Below are 21027 nucleotides of genomic sequence, written 5' to 3'. Positions count from 1 at the left end.
ACAGGCTTGGAAATTATTTCAAGAAGGAGGGAGGCATACTCTGGCTGGTTGCAAGTGGCATTTTATTTTGGGCCTGGGAGTGTTGCTGTTTTCTCAATATTTTATTATTGAAATTTTCAGACCTACCAAAATGGAATGAATTTTACAGTCATTCCACCTGGACCTGCCGAGATTCTGCAATTAGCATTTCGTTATACTTGCTTTATCACGTACCAGTCCATCTGTCCGCACCTGCACTGGTCAACCCATCTTATTTTTCCGACTTCACTTCAAATTTGCAGATACCAGTACACAGTCTCCTAAACCAAAAGCAAGCACATCATTAAATGGAGCTCAATATTGTTTATGGTTACTTTTTGAATTTGGGGTTAGCTGTACACACAATGAAATTCACAGATCCCAGGCAGACCATTCCAGCAGGTTTAATTTTAAAGCCAGTAGAAAATCTCTCTCCTCATATCACAATTTTCCTTCCACCTTGGCTGTGTGAACGTGCCCTGGTGTTGTGCCCTCTTGGGCCCCACAGCTGGCCTCTCTGGAGGGAGCCTGGATGTCACATGTTTTTGCTGTACTTATGATATTGAGTCTCCCTTCAAGTCAATGAGCCCAGAACAAACTTGTAGATTTGTGGTGCAGCAATTTCTGTTCACCACTGTGAACAGTGGCGGAGCTGGGACTCTACCTGGATCCTCCAGCCTCCTCTGTATACAGACCACCACCCTTTACCGCCCTTCTCCCTCAAGCAGGTATTTTGCAGAACCGTGGCAGACCTTGCTAACCCAGAAATGGTGAGACACTTGGTGTAGGGAAACGTTTAGAAGATCTCCTGGAATTGGTTTGGAAAGGATAAATCAGGGTAACAATCCAAGTATGTTTTTTAAAATAGGGTATATTTGGGAGTTAGAAGGAGGTGAGGTGTTTCTAGCCGATCAACAATTACAGTGGTGGAGATGACACTGTCTGCACATTTGCTCCTCATCTTTCTCCAAAACTCAAGGCCCTTGCAAAGCCTCCTGTAAGTTAGATAAGGTTGGCAGTCCAGGTTTGCAGGGACCAGGGGATATGCGAGTATTTTGTAAGCCTTCAAGGGCACTCTAAAAGTATAAAGAAAAACCCAGAGTGAATTCTTAGACGTCGTGCTGCCTCTCCCCACAGACGACCTTGCTGGCCTCAAAGGCGGCCAACGGCAGTGGAAGCCAAGCCCAAGAGTGCAAAGGGGAGTCTGGCCGTTGGTTTTGCCCGGGACATCTGCTGGCTGGAAGAGGGCAGAATCAGCGTCGTCGTGGGTCCGGAGGACTCGGGAACCGCTCCCGGGCGCAGTTAGCTTGCGGTGGGTAAAAACACTCTGAAAGCCTCGAGGCCAGGACTTTTTGCTTCAGGTTTCTAAGCTCAGGATCCTTTTTCCAAGATTAGATCTTTGGGCTTCTAGACCATCCAAACCAGGAGTGTCCCAGCTAAGCCCCAGACCTAGAGACTGCCTTCACTTGCTACCTTTGGTGCGGGGTGGGGGTGGGGGGGGTCTCTGCCACCCCATCCCCCACCCTGCCGCTATCCCCCAACAAGCCTGGCCTTCCCAGGCGCTTGAGGGGGGTTTGGCGTCGCCTCCGCCTTCCACCCTCCCCACTGTCCCCCTGCCGCCTCCAAATCCCTTTCTTAACTGGCCACATTGTCCCGAAGAACACAAGGAAGAGAAATTGGGGAGGGGGAATCCGGAGGCTACAGCCAGCAATCAGGCCGTCTCTCCCCCTGGCAAGGACACACACGTCGTGAGCCTGGCCTGAAATGTGTTTCATTATCACATAAAAGGCTCCCGTGGCGAAGGAGCCGAGAGGCAGGGCCGGGGGCCGAGTGGGGGACAATGGAGGCTGAAAGCGCTGCCCTAACCTGCTATGTTTCGTATGGCACGCCCATTGTGCGAGGGTCGTTTTAAACTACTTAGCGCGCCCCCCTTCACTGATCCGGGCCGATAAGATATAGTTCTGCCCGAATACATAAAAAGGATGTCGGGGAGCAGGCGCTTTCGGAGGCTTTTCTCTGCTTCTTGTGTCTTTCATGCCCCCTCCCGCTTAACTCCCTCTCCCAGCCCGAGTTCCGAGACTACGAGTTCACAAATCGCCTCCGCCCGCTTTCCCCAACTCTACGCATTGTGGGGTGCAGCGGTTCTCTCCCCTCCTTTTTTTCCTTTTTTCCCCACGCCTCCTGCGCGCCGGTTTAAGCAACCATGATCTGTGAATAAACAAAGTCTGTAAACAACAGAAAAAAACATTCTAGATCCGAATTCCGGGAGGGCAAACTTTCCATGACACGTCACACTTCAGCAAATTTGCACAGATATTATACTGCCTCCCCCCTCCTTTATTATTCTTTTTTTTTTTTTTTTTTTTTTTTTTTGCCAGGATCCCATTGTACTTAACTGAATTTTATAACACTGATCGATATCTTGGTAAAATATTCATTTTTAAACTAGCGGGCAGTGAAATCTTTGCTTTGTGTGCTAAAGTCAACAGTCGCTTGGTTTGAGCTCAAATAAATGCAGGGATGCCTCGGCTCGGAGCAGTCGGCCGCCTCCCTCCGCTCGCTGGACGCTCCGCCACCCTCCCGCCCGACTGCCTGCCGGCTGCCACAGGTAGGGAGCGCGCCCACCCGGGGGCCGCGCGGGGCTCCCCTCCGCAGCGTCCGCACCCCACTCCTGTCCGCGCGCAGCCCCTCCCCCAGCCAGTGCTTCTCCTTTTAAGGGCTCAGACGCCCGAGAGGGCTTGGCGCGTGGTAAGCTTAGCTGACAGAGACTCAGGGGGCTGGGTTTTTCTTTTTTTCCGTTGGTTGGGAAAATGCAGAACTTGGAAGGATGAGGGATCGTAGACTTGCAAACCCAGGCTCTGAGCTTAGTCAGAGGAGGTTGGTAGGGCCCGGAGGAAGCCACACAGGCCTCTGCGGCAGCTCGGGTCTGGGGGTTCCATCTGAGAGCAACGTGTTTCCGGAGGACAGTGAAGGCTGGGGTGTGGGAAACGCCCTTGGCCTCAGAATCTAGGGCGGGGGTCTGTAGGAAACGGTGTACCTGGTGCAGGGGAGTCTGGAGAGGCCGAGGCCCAAGCGTGGTGACGCACTCCCCTTGGCGCGCGGCGGTTCGAGTCCAGTCTCAAAGCTTTCTCGGACGCTAGCAGGCCGAAGAGGCGGTGGGGTAGGCATCGAGCAGGACCAGGGGAGGGGCTGCGCCTTTCCAAGAGGCGAGTGAACCTTAGCTCTGGCTGCAGGAAGCGCCTGTGATTGGCGGCAGGCAGGTTGGGGAGCTTCTGGGGTTATGAGCTAGGTCCCGGAGAGAAAGTCAGAAACCAGACGCGGGGCCATTTATCATCCCATTCTCCCTGCAACCCAGTCGCCGAATTCCCACTTCCACGGCTGGCCCGAGGCAGGAGCGCGCTTGGGCGTGCCGGGCCTGCACTCAGCAGTTCAGGAGGAAGCAACAGAACCAGTCGAGTCTTTCCGTCGCCTGCGGAAAGGCGTGGACCACGGAAAAATAGTAGTTCTGTTGCTGCCCCTTGAAACCTCAGGACTCTCGGTTTTCAAGGGCAGGGTATGATAAAGGTCTATTTCCGCAGGTGTCTACCAATTCACCCCCCCCCCTCCATCCCCACCCTCGCGTCAGACCCACATTCTCCCTGGGGTCTTTGCCTTAAACACCTGGGTAGCAGACACTGTGAGAGGCCGGTGCCAGGATCTATTACTCTGGGTCTTTGGCCTGACGCGACTGGGAATTGGCACACTGAAATTGCCCGCCACCCCCGACTGGAAAGCTTTTCCATCTGCGCCGCAGTAACCAGACCTCGAACCCAAGTGGGCAGAAATCGGTTTCGTTGTTCAGCAGAGTCAGTGTTATGTGGTCACGTCCCTGTGTGGGGACGCTGGGTAGCCCCTCCTCTTATTCCCCGGTGCCTTGGGCTATGCGCCTGTGTCCACCGCACCCGAAGCCTGCTGGGGAGCGCGCCCGCAGCCCTCCGAGCCCCGGCTCGCCTGGCGTGGCTGGTTATCTTCCCTGAACAAGATGGAACGCCTGCAGGACACACCGCAAGGCTAATCGTTTTTAAATAATTAATGCCTCCCGTTCCGCTGGTAATGCGCGGCGTCGAATCCGTCAATTACTTGTCATTAGACGGGTGCCTCCCCACGGCCTTCCCTCGAGCCTTTGATGGCTCCGGGTCCCCTCTCCCAGGCCACTCCACGGCCGAGTTAAAAGGTGCCTTGCCTTTGAGAGCCATGTAGGGAGTAGCCACGACCCTTAATTCAGTGCGAGTTTTGAAAGAAAGACCCTCGCCGAAGAGATGTAATCTTCCAAATGGCCAATTTAAACGCCCGATCCGTATCGCCCGCCTTCTCCCTGGCTTCATAAAGAGAAGCCGCTCCTCAACGCTTTAGGGGCCTTTTAATGTGGGAGTGGGGCGGAGAGAAGCGAGGAGAAGGCTCAACGGGGTACAGGAGAAGGCGTTAGCCCGAGGAGGTACCTTAAGTTACCTGGGGAAACGCATTTTCCTGGGGGAGTGCAGGCTTCTACACACTTGTGGTGGCCCTGGCTTGGAGGGAGGGGTGGCCGAGATGAGATCTGGAATGTGCAGACACCAGGAATGTTTCAGAAAAGCAGCAAGGACTTTTCTGACTATGCACCTTCACTTTGCAAGAAATGGCAGGAAAGGAAACATTTTCCTCCCAAACACCATGACCCTGGAGTTACAAGGAGCTGGTTTTGGCTAATGTCGGTAAAGTTGGAGCCATCAAGTCCTGCTATACAGAATAGACCACCTCCACCCCCACGACCACCGTAGTGCCATTAGCCCCAGTTTGCTGTCCCAAGGTTTCAGACCTGAAATGCTTTGCTGGGTCAGGGACAGTGAAGACACCAGCCCTGGCAACAGCACCATGGCAACCAGGCCAGCCAGGGGTTGGCGAGTAAAATGTAAAACTTTAAAACACACAAACAGAAGAAAAAAATATCAAATCCCCAAAATTTGCAACTTGACTTAATTACACTTCTTGCTGTTTCCTTCCCTGGTTAAATGTTCTTTTTTACGGTAAATAAAGATTCCAGGGTCTAGGGACCTTATCTGTCCCCTTCTGAGGGAAAACAATGCACTGTATCTTCTACCTTTGATAAATGCAAGGACATCTCCACTCTGGGCTTTATGCCCAACTTCAAATAAGAAATTTACTGTAGCCTCTGTCCCCAGGACTGGCTTTCCTCTGAGAAGAGGTAAAAGAGATGGGGGATGGAAGGACAAGATAGTGAGAAACTATTTTAACAATAGATTTAAAAAAGGAGGAAGGCCTGTGACCAGCACGCTGTCCCCCACCCCACCCCCACCCCCACTCCTAGGGTCCTGGGCTGTTCTTCAGGTCTTCAGCTCCACACATGCAGCCTTTCTAGAGCAAATCATCCTGATTGGGATTTTTTGAAAAATTCTTTTTTGATGAGAGGCACCGGATGTGGGCAGGATGTTACAGGGACCCCCAGAGACAGGCAAACAAAAATAGGGTAGAATGGATGAATGTTCCCAGCAGAGCTCAGCAGGGTCCCCAGCTTCGGGCTGGCCTCTTCTCCCTTTAACAAAACTCCCAGAGAGTCCCCTACCCTGGAGCACTCCAGGGGGTGCTTCGGAAGCCTAAATCCTGGGCCACCTTCCCCATTCTGTTCACAGCCTTCCTGCCCACTCTCTTATCCCTTTTCTCCTTTCTTCTCTAAAACAATCATGTGTGTCCCCCTTCACCCCCTCCCGCCATTGTATTTGTTGATGACCTAACACGCTCACACCAAAAGCCACACACAGAAAACCAACAACGTGGGATGGGAGGAGAGACCAATTATGACAGGCTAACAAGCGGGGAACACCCAAGTTGAGGCCGGCTGTCTCCTGGGAGACTGATGGAGGCTTATTTTACAAGCTGTAATTCCGTTGCAGTCCCTCTTGCTAGACTGGAGGTGATGCCCATTCTCCCCTCCCCCTCAGCCCCTGCACCCTTGGGGCCCATTCCAGATAGTTTGTATCCTCTGCAGAAGAAGCTTCCACCTCGTGCTAAAGTACCACTCGTGAGAGGGTAGAGAGGACAGGAATGTTCTTCCAAGCATACCTTCATCAAACTGTGCTTATTTTTTACATTAGTTGCTGCTTGTCAGAGCTCTGAGCTCACCGCCAACATTCGCAGGGACTGGTCAGACGTCATTGTCCCACTCCCCCCGCCCCCACCACGTTCACATTAAAAAACATTGACTTACTTGACTTCTCTCTCTCTCTAAAGAAGGGGTGATATTTCACTGCAAGATAACACAAGTGATAGCTAGGAGTGCAAAAAGAAGCAACAAATTAAGTTACATTCATTCATGCAAAACTAGAGGTCTCACTTCCCACCGGGGCCAGCACCTGGGGTTTAACCCTGTCTTGTTAATTAGAGCAATATTCCCTGCAGTATCAGGAGGCGATGCTAGCAATACCATACTTTCTTGACTTACATCATTAAACTTATTGAGAGAGAGAATTTCAGCATCACAAATGGATGCGCAAGGGAAAAATACTGGCGTGCAATGCACATTATAACTTTGTAATGCGAATTATTTGCTGTTTTTCAGTTCTACTTGTTCATGTGGCTCAGTCTCTGCTTCCTTAAATGGCTGGGTCCTAGGTTTTTTAAATAAGGAAATCAGCTTTCCTATTGTTTCATTTATTTGAAAAGAATAAAACACAGGTCCAGAAATAAGCAGGGATGTTTTTCGACTAGTTTTGGTAATAATCTGAGCACATAAAAATAAGATTGCATGCATGTGAATTTTGACTTGGTATTTCATGAAAAATATAATCTCAATTCGTTATTTCTTCTATTTTTACAAAGCAGAGGTAATTATATATTGAATTTTGTTGGGAAATTTTTACTCACTGAAAGGAAAGCATGTATATAATCCCTAACCTTAATTCATGGATGTTAAAAGTGCTTTCCATGAAAACATAGAACAATTTTGGAAGCATTTGGAGGAGACGGCTTGGAGGGCAGTAAGGCCTGAGGTAGACAGCTGGAGAATCGAGGAGGACTGATGATGATTGCACGACGTTTTCTGTGAAGGAACGGGGTGAGGAGTCAGCCAGGGCAGGAGCTGGGTTATGGAGAGCTTCATATGGAAGTCAGAAGAATCTTTAGCGAAAAAGTCAGGATGTCAACATGTGCACCCTTCAGTATAAAATGTACAGCTCTGCTTAAGCTTTTTGCTTGCATTACCTCCAAAAATTCCTTTTAAATTTCAAATAAAGGAGAGCAATCTCACTGTATATTTTTAATTTGTTCTGTGATTCTAAGCTACATTAATCAGGGCAATTCACACCAAGAAATAAGTTGTAACTTCAAAAAATCTATGCCCTGCTAGCTGAGAAAATTCTCTCTTTAGAAAAGAGAGAATTTTTCTTCAGAAGAGTTAGTCAATTTATTGGCAGAAATTTATTTTTTTGTTTTACCATTTTAGTGTTTTAAGTGGCCTTCATGCCCGTGCCCGCGTCCTGCCCTCTCTTATTTTGAATGGAAACTATTCAATCCAATCACCATTGAGTGGGCTTCTTCTAGGTGCCAGGAACCATTCAAGGTATCCTCATAAATAGGATCTCTTTCAAGCTTCCCCACGCCCTGCTGGTAGAAATCAAAACTTACAGGTATTGCCTTGGGGCTGAGAGAAGTCAGGGAACTTGCTCCAATTTCACAGCTCAGCTTTAAGCTCCTGTCTTCAACTCATATTCCCTCAGCTTTTTCTGGCTTGTCAGGACTCTGGGGCACAGACAATTCCTATTTCAATGAAGTAGGAGGGCTGCCTTCACCAGAACTCCAGAATCTGGAGAGTGAGCTGCTGTTGGTATCAGGGACATCTGGAGTGTTAGGGGGAGGCTGGAGAGATGCTGGAAGATCTCAGCAGAGCCAGCTTCAGCACCACCTGGAAGGATGGCACACACCCCACTAGAAGAGATGAGGATGAGTGATGCCTGGGATCAGGCTGGATTCTCATGTTATCTTCTGGGGTAACACAGTTAGAATTTTTACGTGGCCATGGTCGCTCAAAGTTGGCCGGAAGTTCATTCAGACCTGGACCATGATTTTCTCCTCAATGAAGCTTCCAGGGCCAGCTAGCCAGTGGTGGAAAGTGGGAAGCAGCAAGCAGCCTCCTGCATTGTGATCAGAAGGAAAAAGAACGTCAGAGAAGAGAGAAATGTCAGGTGAAGAAACCAAGGGCTGACATATAAGTTTAAAATAATCCACATAGCCAATTCATTTCTGAGCTACAGCCTTTTGCCTTATTCCCTACCAGGGGATTCCAGGAGCAGGGGCTAGGAATGTCCTGAGAGGCTCTTGCCTCTGACCTCCCCCTGACCTGCACCTGGTGGCCTGACAACACAGGTGACAGCATAGCTGGAATGCATATGCCACCCACAGCTGGTCCCCAGCAAGCCCTAGCCCCCAGCCTCCATGACACACCTCCCCCTCCTGCCTCTCACATATATACCAATGCAGATCTCCTTAAACACCTGCCTCTGGGGTTTGCCCCTGAACAGGATGGTGGCCTAGGCGGGTGAGCCTGCAGCCCTCAGTGAGGGAGGACTTGGCCCAGCACCCAGTAGGCCTGTAGACTAAGAGAAGAGCGCCACTCCAGCAGAGTGCATCTGAGTATCCACGGAACAGTGGCTGAGCACCTGCTTATGCCAGGCTCTGGGGACACAGGGTCCCCAGGTTTGAGCACTAGCCCTCCTCAAATCAGGGCTCAGGCTTGGCATGGAGGTCTCCTTTACTTTTCAATGTCTGGGAAGCTTAGTCACCTGGCCTGTCCGTTTTTAGTGGTGTGGGGTTCCCTGCAGATTTAGCGTCTTCTATTTCTGCATTTCAGAGACACGAAGACAACTGGATTCTAAGGCCAGCTCTGCACGCTGTTAGAATGTGAATGGCCAACTCTTCCAAGTGAACAGGGTTCAAGATAAAACCGTATTCTCTCTCCAAACTGGATAACTGAGGGTTAGGCTAGGGTGGGGCATGAGAATGACACAGCTACCCACAACCAGGTTGTGTACTGAGCCTTGTAAAGATGGCCAGAGCAGAGGAGAATGCAATTTTGGGGACTGATTATGGGGGCGAGACAGAGGGGTAGGGGTAGCCAATCTGTATTTTGTCCTCTTCCCATTTTAATTACTACCTCCCCCATCAGCAGAGGTTACCAATTAAAGGCCAATCTCTCTTGATTTCTTTGCTTTAAAGGACATTTCGATTCACCCAGGCAGACAATTAAATCCCCCGTGCCTCTCCCTTCCCAGAGCTCACGAACAAACACGTCCCTATCTCTTCCCAGCATGGAGCAGTGGGAGGGAGTTGATCTCAGGTGCTCACCTGCAGTTATCAGAATGCCAGGCTCATTTAGGGAGCTCAACTATGGAAACCGAGGCGATCCCTGCATTGATTGCAGCAAGTGCTGTTTAGATTTTGCCCTTGCTCAGTAAACAACCAAAAGTAACTGCAGGATTTCTCCCTTGCATTCAGCAGTCTCTCTCCTCCCTCCCTCCTCTCTCTCACACCACACACACACACACACACACACACACACACACACTCCCTTCCTCAGGCCCAGGCCTCTGGCCTCCTGGTCGTCATGGAAGAACAGGCAGATCACTGTCCCTATATGGCACTCTTAGCGAATCGTCTCCCAGCTGCTGGGCACTTTGCAGGGGTAAAGGTGGGTGCTGTGCCTTCTTCCCAAGACTCACGACTCTCCCAAGGTGCATATATTCTCAAGTTCCCAAGCCCCCAACCCTGCCACATCTGGAAGTCCCACCTGGCTAGAATGCTTTCCAGAGACTTCCCCGACCACTCCTCCCTTGCCTCCCTTCCTCCACACCAGCCCCTCTTCTTGTGGCAGCTCAGACCCATTGGAATAAAGTTGAAGGTGGAGGGAGGGCAGATTCTGTCTGTGAGGCAGCAGCTCTGCTTCTGGCTGAGGCAGCCATGTCTCAATACAGATCTGTTTTGGAGGTGAAAGCAAATGAAAATGGCAAACTCACTCACTGATGATCAAACTTCTAAGTTCCTTACAAGATCCCCATTTACTCCTCAATTACTAATAGAAAAAGGGAAAGATGTACTCCATTGTCCCCAGTTTACATTCTCTGAATAGATTGTGTGTTATAATTAGCCCCCTCATTAGCTCTGTCTGTAAGAATGGGTTTGCTGTGAAGCAATTGTGTGGAGCGTGCGTACTCTGCCATCTATTTGTGTAAAATAAAGTAGGCATAATTGCCAGCCTTCCAAAACAACAGAAAAGCTTAGTGCAAATCCCAAACAATAACTTAAATTTAATAATGCTTTTTTTTAAAAAAAGCTAAATGATAAAGAATAGTTTTGCCGAAGACATTGGACAGTCAGTCTGCCACGAGTGTGTTTTTTTAAAAAAAAATTAAGGGACTTTCTCTTTCAAAGTCTGTTGTATTTCGAATGGAATTCCTTTCTTGTTTGCCTAAATGCCTTTCACTTGATAAAAGATATTTTTCAAATTAGATCACCTCAACTAAAAATACAGTTACCTGTTATCTGCTGGCCTGGAGCATAAAGCCTTTTAAGAAGTCTCACAGATCTATTTTATTTTTTAGGATTTAGACGTTTCAGAGACCTGTTTCATTTTTTAGTATTTTTAAAATAAAACAAGCATTGTAATTTGCAAATTCTTAGGACTTAAGATAGAAATGTTGTATCTGGGTTTTCTATTGTATTTCTATTTAAGATAAAAACGTATCTACTGTAGAAATACAGTATCAAGTGTTCTACATTAGCAGCATCTATATACATATATAGAGATATTTCTAAATGAAGGGTAGCGCTGGAAATCACACAGCCATTTTAGTTTATAAGGTGTTCTTGGACAAACCAAAAGAGCGTGTCCTTTCCTTTTCCAGCACAGCTTTGTAAATAGAGTATAAAATGTATTTGGAGTTTTGCTAAATTCATTAGGTGTCAAGTACTTCATCGCAAAACGTCTCGGTTGTGTCCTGAGGATGAAACGCTCTGTCATATTCTCCACTGACTTCCCATGGGCAGGTCACATCACCTACTTTTCATTGTCATTGGCAGCGCTGGTTTGTTGAATATCAGTTTTGATATGACTAACGCTTATTTCCAAATTTCACCTTGCGTGTTCTTCTGCATTTTACGTTTGATAAAAGAGCTTAAGAGTGGCCATTAAACCTCTCCTTATCAAGATGATCTCTTTACATTTCTCAACATTTGTCTTTCTAGCAATGAAATCCACATTAAAAACATTTCTGGGAGAAGGTAATTTATTTGTTATATTTGGATTGTTTAAAACTATTAAGACAATATGGAAAAATCGTGCTGGGTAAAAATAGAATTGATTCTGTATCAAATAGGGATTTGTTTCCGTTACTGCCTTTGTCTTTCGGGGTCTGTGCAGGCCCTCCCGCACCTTGGCTAGCTTAGTACTTTCCGTCTATCCCAGTTCGCCACCTCTGAAGCTCAGGCAAATTGCCGCGCTAAGTTTTGAAAAATAATTTAAGAGAAACTTGCAGATATTTTGAGGACGCGGGGTGTAACCTCCTGTGGCACCGAGAAAAGCGAAATTCTGTTTGGCGCAAGGGGCGAAAAACACGACCTAACGGTGTTTACCTGTGTATTCAGCCATGAAATTGAATATTATCAAAGTTGAAAAAATGCAAATCAAATTAAAACCAGAGAAAATTGTCTTTGGAATTACAGCTGCCTGAAGCCCCCAAGTGTTTGCTTAAATTGAATCATTTAGAAAAGGAAAAACATCTAAACTGTCCCCTCACTGATCTCCCCTCCCCCATCCCAGGCACGAACCTCGTTCTTTAATTCTACTAGGAAATTTACCAAAGTTGAGGCACAAATCATTCACCCTAGGACAAATTACGTTGGAATATATATATATATATATATGCGTGTGTGTGTATAAAAATTAAATGCCTCCCTCTTCTAGGTGTTCACCGAGTCCGACCTGCTTCCGAAATAAAGTGGCACCCCCTTTTCTAAGTCCTGGGTGAGCCCCTAGCCAGGGCTGACAGCCTGGCCCCGGGCTCCCCGTGAGTGGCCCGGGGACCTTCGGAGCAGCCTCCCTCGGGTTCGTGCTGCTGGAGCGGAAGCCCGAGCGGGTGCTCAGGCTCCGGGAAGGCAGCGGGTGCCGGGATCCCCGGGGACAGGCAGCCGGGGCCGCTCGGGTGCGCCCGTGCCCTGGTCGGGCCCGAGGTCCGCAGAGCAGTCGGTGGAGCCCCCGAGTCCCTGCGGATCCGTCGGGCTTTCCCCGCCTGGCGAGCTCCGGCTGCCGAGTTGCGCGGAACGCGGAACTCGGGTTGGCCCTGCGGGGGGTTCTCCTTGCCCCCCTCAACCATCGCTCAGCTGACATGGGACTTACAAGGGTCTTAGTGGAGGAGGACACGAAAGGAAAATGCCTGCTAAATGTCACCTGGGTGAGGGGAGAGGTCGCAAAGAGCGCGAGGCAGAGGGACGGTCATTCTTGCTTTCCCCCCACGAGTTCCAGAGCGCAGGGAACCGACTCTGGGCGGCCAACCCCACGGGACCCGGCCAGACCCCCGTCGCCGTGGGCTCTGCCAGCTGTATTCCTCTCTCGCCCTCCCCATCGCTCTCCAGCCTCCCGGAGCACAGGCGAGTCCCGGTTTCTCCAGCAGGTGCCAAGGTCGGCCCTGTTCGGGAAAGCCCGCTGGGCAACGCGCGGAGGCGGGCCGGGCGAACAGGCAGACGCCCTTGGGTCAAGGCTGGGAGCACGACCCCGCTGCGGTGGGGGACAGACCCAGGCGGCCACGCCCACCAGTGCTTGGCGGGGGACAGCCGGGGGCCTGGGACCGGGGGCGGGACGCTGGGGACGCCAGCGGCGGGTAGGACCTGCTGGCACGGCCCAGGCGACACTTTCTTGTCATTCAATGACCTCAGGATTTTCGTTTCGCTCCCCCAGCCCGCACTTTCTCCTCGGAACCCTCGTCCGTCCCGCTGCAGCCCGAGCTGCACCGTCTCCGACCGGAGATCTCAAAAGGAGCTGGGACTCTTTTTCCTCTGGAGAGGAGAAAGAATGGGTGGCCTCGGCGTCATTCTGTCTTCCCTTCCTCCTCCTCAGTCCTGATAGAATCGAAGGGCTGCCCTCCGTTCCAGAAGCATAATAACTGCACTCCAGCTGACTCCGATGGGGGCGGGGAGCGGAGTAGTGGACACCCATTTTCATTTGAAACCTGTCCCTATATTTTCCTTTCCAGGAACCGCTGGATAAAGACCAGCTCAACCATGGCTGAGAAAATAGACCCAGGCTCCCCAGAGCGGTTAACCCGCCTGCCTCTGGGCAAAGACTGTAAGTTGGGGTCCTGTTTGGGAGACTCGGGGCCCTATCTCCAAGGACAGCTGTTGGGGACGTGTTTATGTTTGTTTTCAAAATCAAGCAACGGAAACAACCGCCAATTAAAATGAAATATTTTTATTCCCCTCACACGTTGTCAGTGATTTACCCCCAGGGACTCACAATCTTCCCAAGCCTGTTAAAGGGTGACAATGAGTGAGTGCCTCCTGTAATTTAATTTTCTTGTCACACTAAATAGAGCTACATTGTAAACCTTAGATCTACTCTTACTGATAGGATCTCCTTGTTTTGCCATTTGCACCATAAAGACCCCCAAAAGGGACACTGTATTGTGACCTCTACTCTTGAATTATTCAAGAACTTAATGACATTTTCCATTTTCAAAAAGGAACTAATTGCCACTGATGCAAAGCATGTGACCTTCTCCCGGTATCCAGTATGAGAATGTAACCATCTGTAGGCGCATGCAGGGCTGCAAAAGGCGGGCACAAATAGGAAAAACACATGCAATCATAACGAGCTCAAAATGGACACTGGAGTCAAGTGTAGGGTTTAATTTCACCCCAAATCATAACATGTAGTTCCACAAAATTACCTTCACCAGACCTAAAGTCTGTATAAAACCTCACATCAATTCAGACCCATTTTGGGGGACATGACCAGACCTTTTAGCTAAGACTGGAACGTAAACATTTCGAAAGCCAGTATGCCTTTATAAATGTAAAATTACCTTGATGTCAAGCACAATATCTAATAATTTGCCTCCCTTCTTTTGTGACTTTTTAAAATTATTTATTTACTCAAAAAGAAAAAGAAATCCTCACAATGGGATGGAACCGCGTCTCAGTACTTGCTGTTCGAGTCAGTCTGGAGTTTCTAGGAAAGCTGCCACTGAAATTCTCCGCTAACTAGACTGATCTTGCTTCAAATTATTTGGACATGGATGCTTATCTTTTTTATTTTCAAAGAAAAGAAAAGCAAAACAAAAAGAAACAACTGCAAACAGCCCCCAGTGTGTTTCCTACTGACCTTTTTCCTCGGAGGAAAGCAAAGGGAGAGAACTGGCTTCACCAGTGTTCCTTGGCTTCATCCATTCACAGGTCAGTGTGCAGAGATTCTGGGATACTGTTTCTGGTTTATTAAAAATGGTCAATACTTAACAAGTATTAATCACTTTTAAAGTGTGAGTGGCATTGGGAGATTGAGAGCAAAGCCCTTTCTTGAGCTGGGCGGTACATGCTCCTTTCGAACTTTAAGTGATGCTTGGGACAAGGCATGAACATTTCTGCAGGGAACAGACAGTTCCTTTTAGAAGGACACTCTCATAACCGCTCCCCCCGCACCCCGCAATCCTTTCTGTGTTTGATTGTAAATTTACATCTCGATCTTGCAGAATTTCCGGGAAAAGAAAATAAAGTACATTTGAACACTTAACTCGACTTTTAGGCACCGCACGTTATATCAACATGTATGACACAGCTGGTGCTGGTGCAGCCGGGAGCCACACCAAACAGAATGCCTGGCACTCCCTCTGTTGAAGTGTGTCAAATGCCATTTTAAAGGAAATTGCCATAATATTGTTATAACCCCAGTTATGAAATGGAGCAACTGTTTTCATGTTTCTTTAAAAGCAAGTTTCCCTCCCTGACATTATGTGTTGTTGAGTTCCATAACCTGTGGGAGAAAAGCAGTAATGGTACATATTCCTCACTGGTAAATAATGACAGCATATTTAAGAAATACATTGAGACATTTTTAAGTCAAGAAAAACAGGGATATGTATGAGGAGGGGTCAGCCACCTTCTTGTATTCCCCTAAACAATGCCTTATGAGTCAAACGTTAATGTAGTTTTAGAGATGTTTCATTTAGTTTTCCACATTTAAAACATTTCATAACAAGTTGAGATAGGCTATAAGACAGAATAAATCATGTGTGTTTCTCGTAGCATTCTGTAGTGTTATAATCCGGGAACTTTTCTGCAGTGACAGCATGCTTTCAAAATAAAATTTTAATTAACCGCTCAAGTTGTCACCATGGATAAATGACAGTTGTGTTTCTTTCCATTTTCAAAAAACAACTATCTTGATCAGGGACCACTTGAAGGACATGTTAAGTACTGTGGAGTTTGTGGTGTCTTTAGGGAAGAGCAAAGTCCTCTTCTGGCCCCAATCCGAGATCTCACCCTCTTCTGAGTGGATATTGTGTTGGCAGCTCAGAAAGCCCAGGGCAGGGATTTTATCATCACTAAGTTCCGGCAAGTGCTTCTAGAAGAGTTGCAAGAGATTCTGATTGAGCACGACGTTTTACCCAATTCCCATTCCCACTCCTTCCCTCCAATATCACAACAATGTTGGAAAGCATTCCCATCTGGCCTGATAAAGGGTTAAATGAAATACGTATCTCACTTTAGCTTACCTGTAAAATGGGTTTCTCGGTTCTCCATCAAGTCTGATGTGAAGGGACACATTGGACTTTGAATTGTCTGAAACCCTTCATCTCTTTTTGTAAAGATCTGAACTGTTGATGCACAGTTTTTAAAATACAAAGGTTGATAACTTTCTGTCAGATTGTATTTATTGTAACATGTGCATCTACGTAAATTTACTGGACTTCTTACTGTCCATTTTTCCTCCCCTTGGAAATGGCATCAAGATAATTCAACTAAGTAATGGTCACTAAAAATGTTGTAATCATACCTTTTTGAAAAACTCACTTTCTCCTGTTTAGTAAATATGTATTTCATCAACATGGGCTGACTTCCACTGTGTCAGGATTCTGCCTGGGCTTGGAGCACTGTTCCAGCCTGAAAAGACGGTTCAGAGGCCACTTAGCAAGACATTTTCCACGCTGAGCAGGTTTCTCTGTGGAAATAGCACCCCATTCCGGTGTGTTGTCTTTCCTCAGGGAACTCACGGGGTACAAAGCTCCTTCATGCTGGTTGAAGCTCTTATATCACTGTACTGGTTCCCTACGATGCAGAATTGGATCACAGAGTAATTAAAACACAGATCAAATAAGTCTGAAGTTCACCAGGGCTGAAAGCTGTAGCCATTCCAGGCATCATTTGTCATGAGAATGTAAGGCCCTTTTAAAACATGCCTTCAGAATAGTGTTTGTTTAGTTTCTAAACAAAAGTCTAATGACTGATAACTCTTCTTGACCACATTCTTACATTTTTTCTAGATTTGCTTATTGACAGCTACTGGAACAAAAAGATGAGATGGATAAAGCACACTAATTGTCCAAAGGGTCTCCTGTGACTAAAAGCATGTGAGTTGCTCCCCGGGCTGAGCTTTGACCCTCCCATGCGCTTCCCCAAAGGCCATGACACTGCATCGGATTGCTTCTGAACACTTTCCTCAGAGTTTTCAACAAATATAAACTCAGGAATGGAACACAGCACGAGACTTGCTTATCAAGAGGCAATGGTCACAGCCCAAATGGGTGCTGTGCATGATTCAGGGCTCAGGAGATGGGAAGTGGGTACAGGAACATTGGGAGCTGCAAAATTGTGCTGGAGCAATAGACCAACAGCCATTAACATCTGTCAATGCAAAGACCTTAAATACACAAGTGTAGATTTGTCCTGCCGTCAGAACTGAAGCTGTGACAGTCACACTGCCAAGGTAGATATTCAAGCTCCTCTGAGGTCACTGAAACTTACAATGAATTAACAATGAAGAGTAGATAATTTTTGGAAATCTCTTTCTATGACCAGAAAATATCCACAAACTCAGAGTGATTGTTTGGGGTGAAAGAGGGTCCCATGCCTTGTGGGCCTCTCTTGGCTGATGTATACAACATTGGGAATAAACCCCTCCCTTACAGGAAGGTGACTAGCAATGAAAGTGAGCCCACCCTGGGAGGGCAGAGTGGGTGTACGTTCCTCAAAGAGCACTGAACACAACAGGACACACAAACAGCCAGGGCACCCTCAACAATGCCCCACCATCTGCCCACCAGGTCACACAGATTCAGTGACATATTCCTCAAAAAAGGGAATTAGGGAGGACCCATGACATGGCCAATGTGGAGAGAGCCTTACTACTGTTAGCGCCATTGCTAATGATTGGAGCAAAGAAGGTCATACAAGACCCAGCATGTTTAAAGTAACAAATGTCAACCCTAAAGTGCATGGAGCCTTCTCTCCTTCCCTTTTGAGGGCTCTGTGCTTCACAAGCTGGGCATTTGCTGCATGGGGTTTTCTAATATAATGTGAATTTTCAATGTGCTTTATCTCTGTAGAGTGGCTTTAAAAAGCCCTTGAAGTCCTCAGCTTTAAATCCATGCTAATAGGGGAAGTCTTTTTTTTTTTTTTTTTTAATGGAGGTTGGGAGCTGTGGTTGGGAGAAACATTGACCCAGACTGCACTCTGGGTAAACTGGGGCCAAAGACCTGATACCATCTGCAGGGTACTTATTAACCACTGTTCATCTGCAGGATCAATATTTCCAGCAAAGGAGTCAACACTCAAGATATACTGCTACGTCTCGCTTTTTCCTTGACACAACAATTTATTTTATAAATGCATCTGCTGGAGAGGAAAAGGCAGCACCAAGGATTGTGTTTTTTATCTCCAGGATATGCAAAGCGCATTTATTTTCAGCTTTTATCTCCGGAATTGTATGTTGATCCCATACATATAGATTGATTTTGTTCAGGTAGATAATGAAAAGTCAAGTGGAAAATTACACAGTGGCACTCTCGATCCTAGTCTTATATCGGTATATAAATTGGTTTATTATTTCATTCTATTAAAGAGGCTTTTTTTTTTTTTTTTTTTTTTGGTACCAGGAAAACTTCAAAATGCATTGTGTTGTCAGTCTCGCTGAATTTTCTTTTGGAGGAGGAGATGGGGCAGAGAAGCTGAAGCCTCGATTTCTCCTGCTTCTTTTGCTAATTGTATTGGTTAAATGAACTTTCACAGAGGGGGGTCCTGGCTGCTTTTTGTGTCCTCCAGCCCTCTTGTGGGTTGTACACGGGCTTCTGTAACTCTTTCTGGGTCAAGACAAAGATATCCACCATGCACATCCTGTGACATAGGTGGATATTTATTTCACCCCAGGCAATTCTAAATTTTGTCACGATGACTGAAAGAGGCAACCCCCCTCCTTAGCACTAAGAGGCCAGGGGTGAGAGGGTGGCAGCATAGAAAAGCCGCCACCCAGAGACAGCTTGGAGCCACAGTCCTGGAGGAAATGTTATTAATAAACATCTTTTGGACATTTGGTAGCCCACGGAGCTTGCTCCAGCTTAAAGCAATTAATTCAGGACACTGACATAAACTCTCCAGATCCTTGACAGCTTGGAGCCGAAATAAAAATGCTAGTTCTCCGGGGAAGAGAAGAGGATGGCTAGCCCTTTTCTGGACTGTTTGCTTATAGGCCCAGAGAGCAACCTTCCTTGCAGAATGAAATGCAAGGGCACAAACAATGTACCAGGGAGAGAATAGAAGATGGGAATGAACAGTTTGAACTATTTGCTCAGCAGAAGGGCACCACAATGCTGGGGTAGTGGTTTTCCCATGCGTCCACCGTCCCTTCTTTAGGATCTTTTGTTGTCCCCTGTCTCCTTTGGCCAGATAAGAGCACAGCTGCAGCATTGCAGCTAACAAGTAAGGCCGTGCTTATCCCCCTAAATCTCGGGGTGCCTTTACTGTAACAAGTTATGCTTGGCTTTCTTTTATTTCATGAGGATGGTGAGGGAGAGAATGAAAGAACAGATGGGGCAGGCATTTAGGACATTGACATTGCCTATGTCTGATTTGTGGTTTCTTCTTCTTGCTTTTCTTTTTTTTCCCTCCCTCCCTCCATCCCTCCCTCCCTCTCTTTCTTTCTTCCTCCCTCCCTCCTTCCTTCCTTCATTTATCTTTCTTGCTTGCTTGCTTTCTCTCTCTCTTTCTCTCTCTCTCTTTCTTTCTTTTCTTTTCCTTTCGAAAGCTGTGATCGGATGCAATTTTTGTTGGGCATTTAAATGGAAGAGTTTAGTGACGTTGCCAAGCCAAAATGTTGCCTTTAGCGGAAAAGGGGGAGAGGTGTGCATGGAGTGCAGTGAAAGGGGAAGTTTTGGGGTAGAGATTTTGGGTTAAATTATCAGACTTCTGGCTGCTGAAAAGAGGCAAAAGATTTAAACTGTCAATTTTAAAATTGTGTTCAGCTATGATTTCCCACTTCTGAATATCATTTTGGACTTCTCCTTTCCACACTTATTTTGTTCAGAATCCTAATGAATAAAGGTTACTGGACTCAGGCTAAAAGCAGGATGAACTGGAGATGGGACACACCAGGTACTTTTATAATTGCTTTAGATTACACCTACAATTGAAATAAATGTCAACAAATAATCAAAATATCTTTACATCTGCTTTTTAAAAATTAGAGCCTATTTTAAACATAAGAGAAAGTAGATGTGACAATGATATAAACTACAGTTACATTAAGTTGATATGAAAGTCAAAAGCTGACACAGGTGTGCACTGTGGGTGTGTGTTCTGACTTGATGCTTATTTTGGGAACCAGGCTACAGTGCCTAATTCTATTGTGGTCATTTAGCTTGAATTGTTTTATAAGGTGAAAAGGCAAAAAGGTTAATTCCAAAGAAAACTAATGGTTTACTATTAATGCATTAAACATTTCAGAAGCCCACCTGTGGGAAACACAAAGTTTTAATGCTGTGTGTTTTTTTGTTATTTTTATTTTGTCTTACTGACAAAACTGGCAGAAAAAAAAAAACTTTCATATCTTTTTCCTGCTGGGTGGTCAGAAGGAAAGGCCATGAAGCTAAAGGCGTCCCATTGAGACACTGCTCTGCAAAGACGGACCTCACGTGCCGCCGCCAGAGAAGAGAGCACCTGTTCATCTCGGCTCACTGTAAGGCTGAGCTCAGCGCTGGCAGGCGAGGGACCGCACGTGCCCCCGACAGTCACAGAGAGGGCTTCCCTGCAGAGAAATCACATCTGAGGTGCCTGTGCCCAGACCAGATTTAAGACAGCCTCGAACATGTCTACGAAGCCATTGTCCAGTAGAGCTGTTAGTTTTAATGCCAGTGAGTATCATCTTTGATTAAAAGGATGAATGTATATAGGGGTGTGTGTGTGTGTGTGTGTGTGTGTGTGTGTGTGTGTGTTTGGACTTGTGTGTGATGTAGGGAAAAGGTGTGGAGAATTAAGAAAGGGTTCCATTTAGGCATTTGCAAATATTCCATGGCACCATGAAAAGACAAAAAAAAATCCTGTAAAATATGTCATATTTTGCTATGATTTTGTGTGTACATGTAATAAAATTGTTAAGTATAAATTGTTCTGTATTTCTTTTGCAAGCATAAATTCTAAAATTTTGTATTTAGTACAGAATAATTCATATCACATAATAAGGGAACTAATACATTTTTTTCCTAATTAGGTGCTTAGACTAAATGTATATTTTTTGGGGTGTTGGAACTGAGGCCAAGGTGGAAATTGTAGTCTGCCTGGGTAAATGTAATTCTTTTATCTAATTCTCCATGTAGAGAAGAACTTGCCTGGGGAAATTTTTCCACTGTGGCATTTTAGCACTAACTTGAAGATCATGGGCAATCACTGTGCGTAACTCAGGGAAACACCTGGAACTCTTCCTCCATTAAAGCAATTTCCTGCCCTTGA

General features: G+C 46.8%; 1 non-coding gene across 2 annotated transcripts; it reads left to right on the top strand.

Annotated features, from left to right (window-relative positions):
* The first annotated feature begins 2555 nt into the window (after positions 1–2555).
* On the top strand, positions 2556–20683 carry LOC100390359 (forkhead box A2). Of its 2 annotated transcripts, XR_013536353.1 has the most exons (7): positions 2556–2626; positions 13290–13381; positions 14356–14487; positions 16572–16658; positions 17829–18011; positions 19607–19674; positions 20151–20683. It is a non-coding gene; the product is annotated as a forkhead box A2 (transcript). The 2 variants fall into 2 exon arrangements; XR_013536352.1 differs by lacking the exon at positions 17829–18011 and having other exon boundaries at positions 14196–14487.
* The last annotated feature ends 344 nt before the right edge of the window (positions 20684–21027 follow it).

Source organism: Callithrix jacchus, chromosome 5 (genome assembly GCF_049354715.1).
Source record: "Callithrix jacchus isolate 240 chromosome 5, calJac240_pri, whole genome shotgun sequence".
Lineage (NCBI taxonomy): Eukaryota > Metazoa > Chordata > Mammalia > Primates > Cebidae > Callithrix > Callithrix jacchus.
Note: the sequence above shows the minus strand (reverse complement) of the source record. Positions and strands in the feature narration are given on the sequence as shown.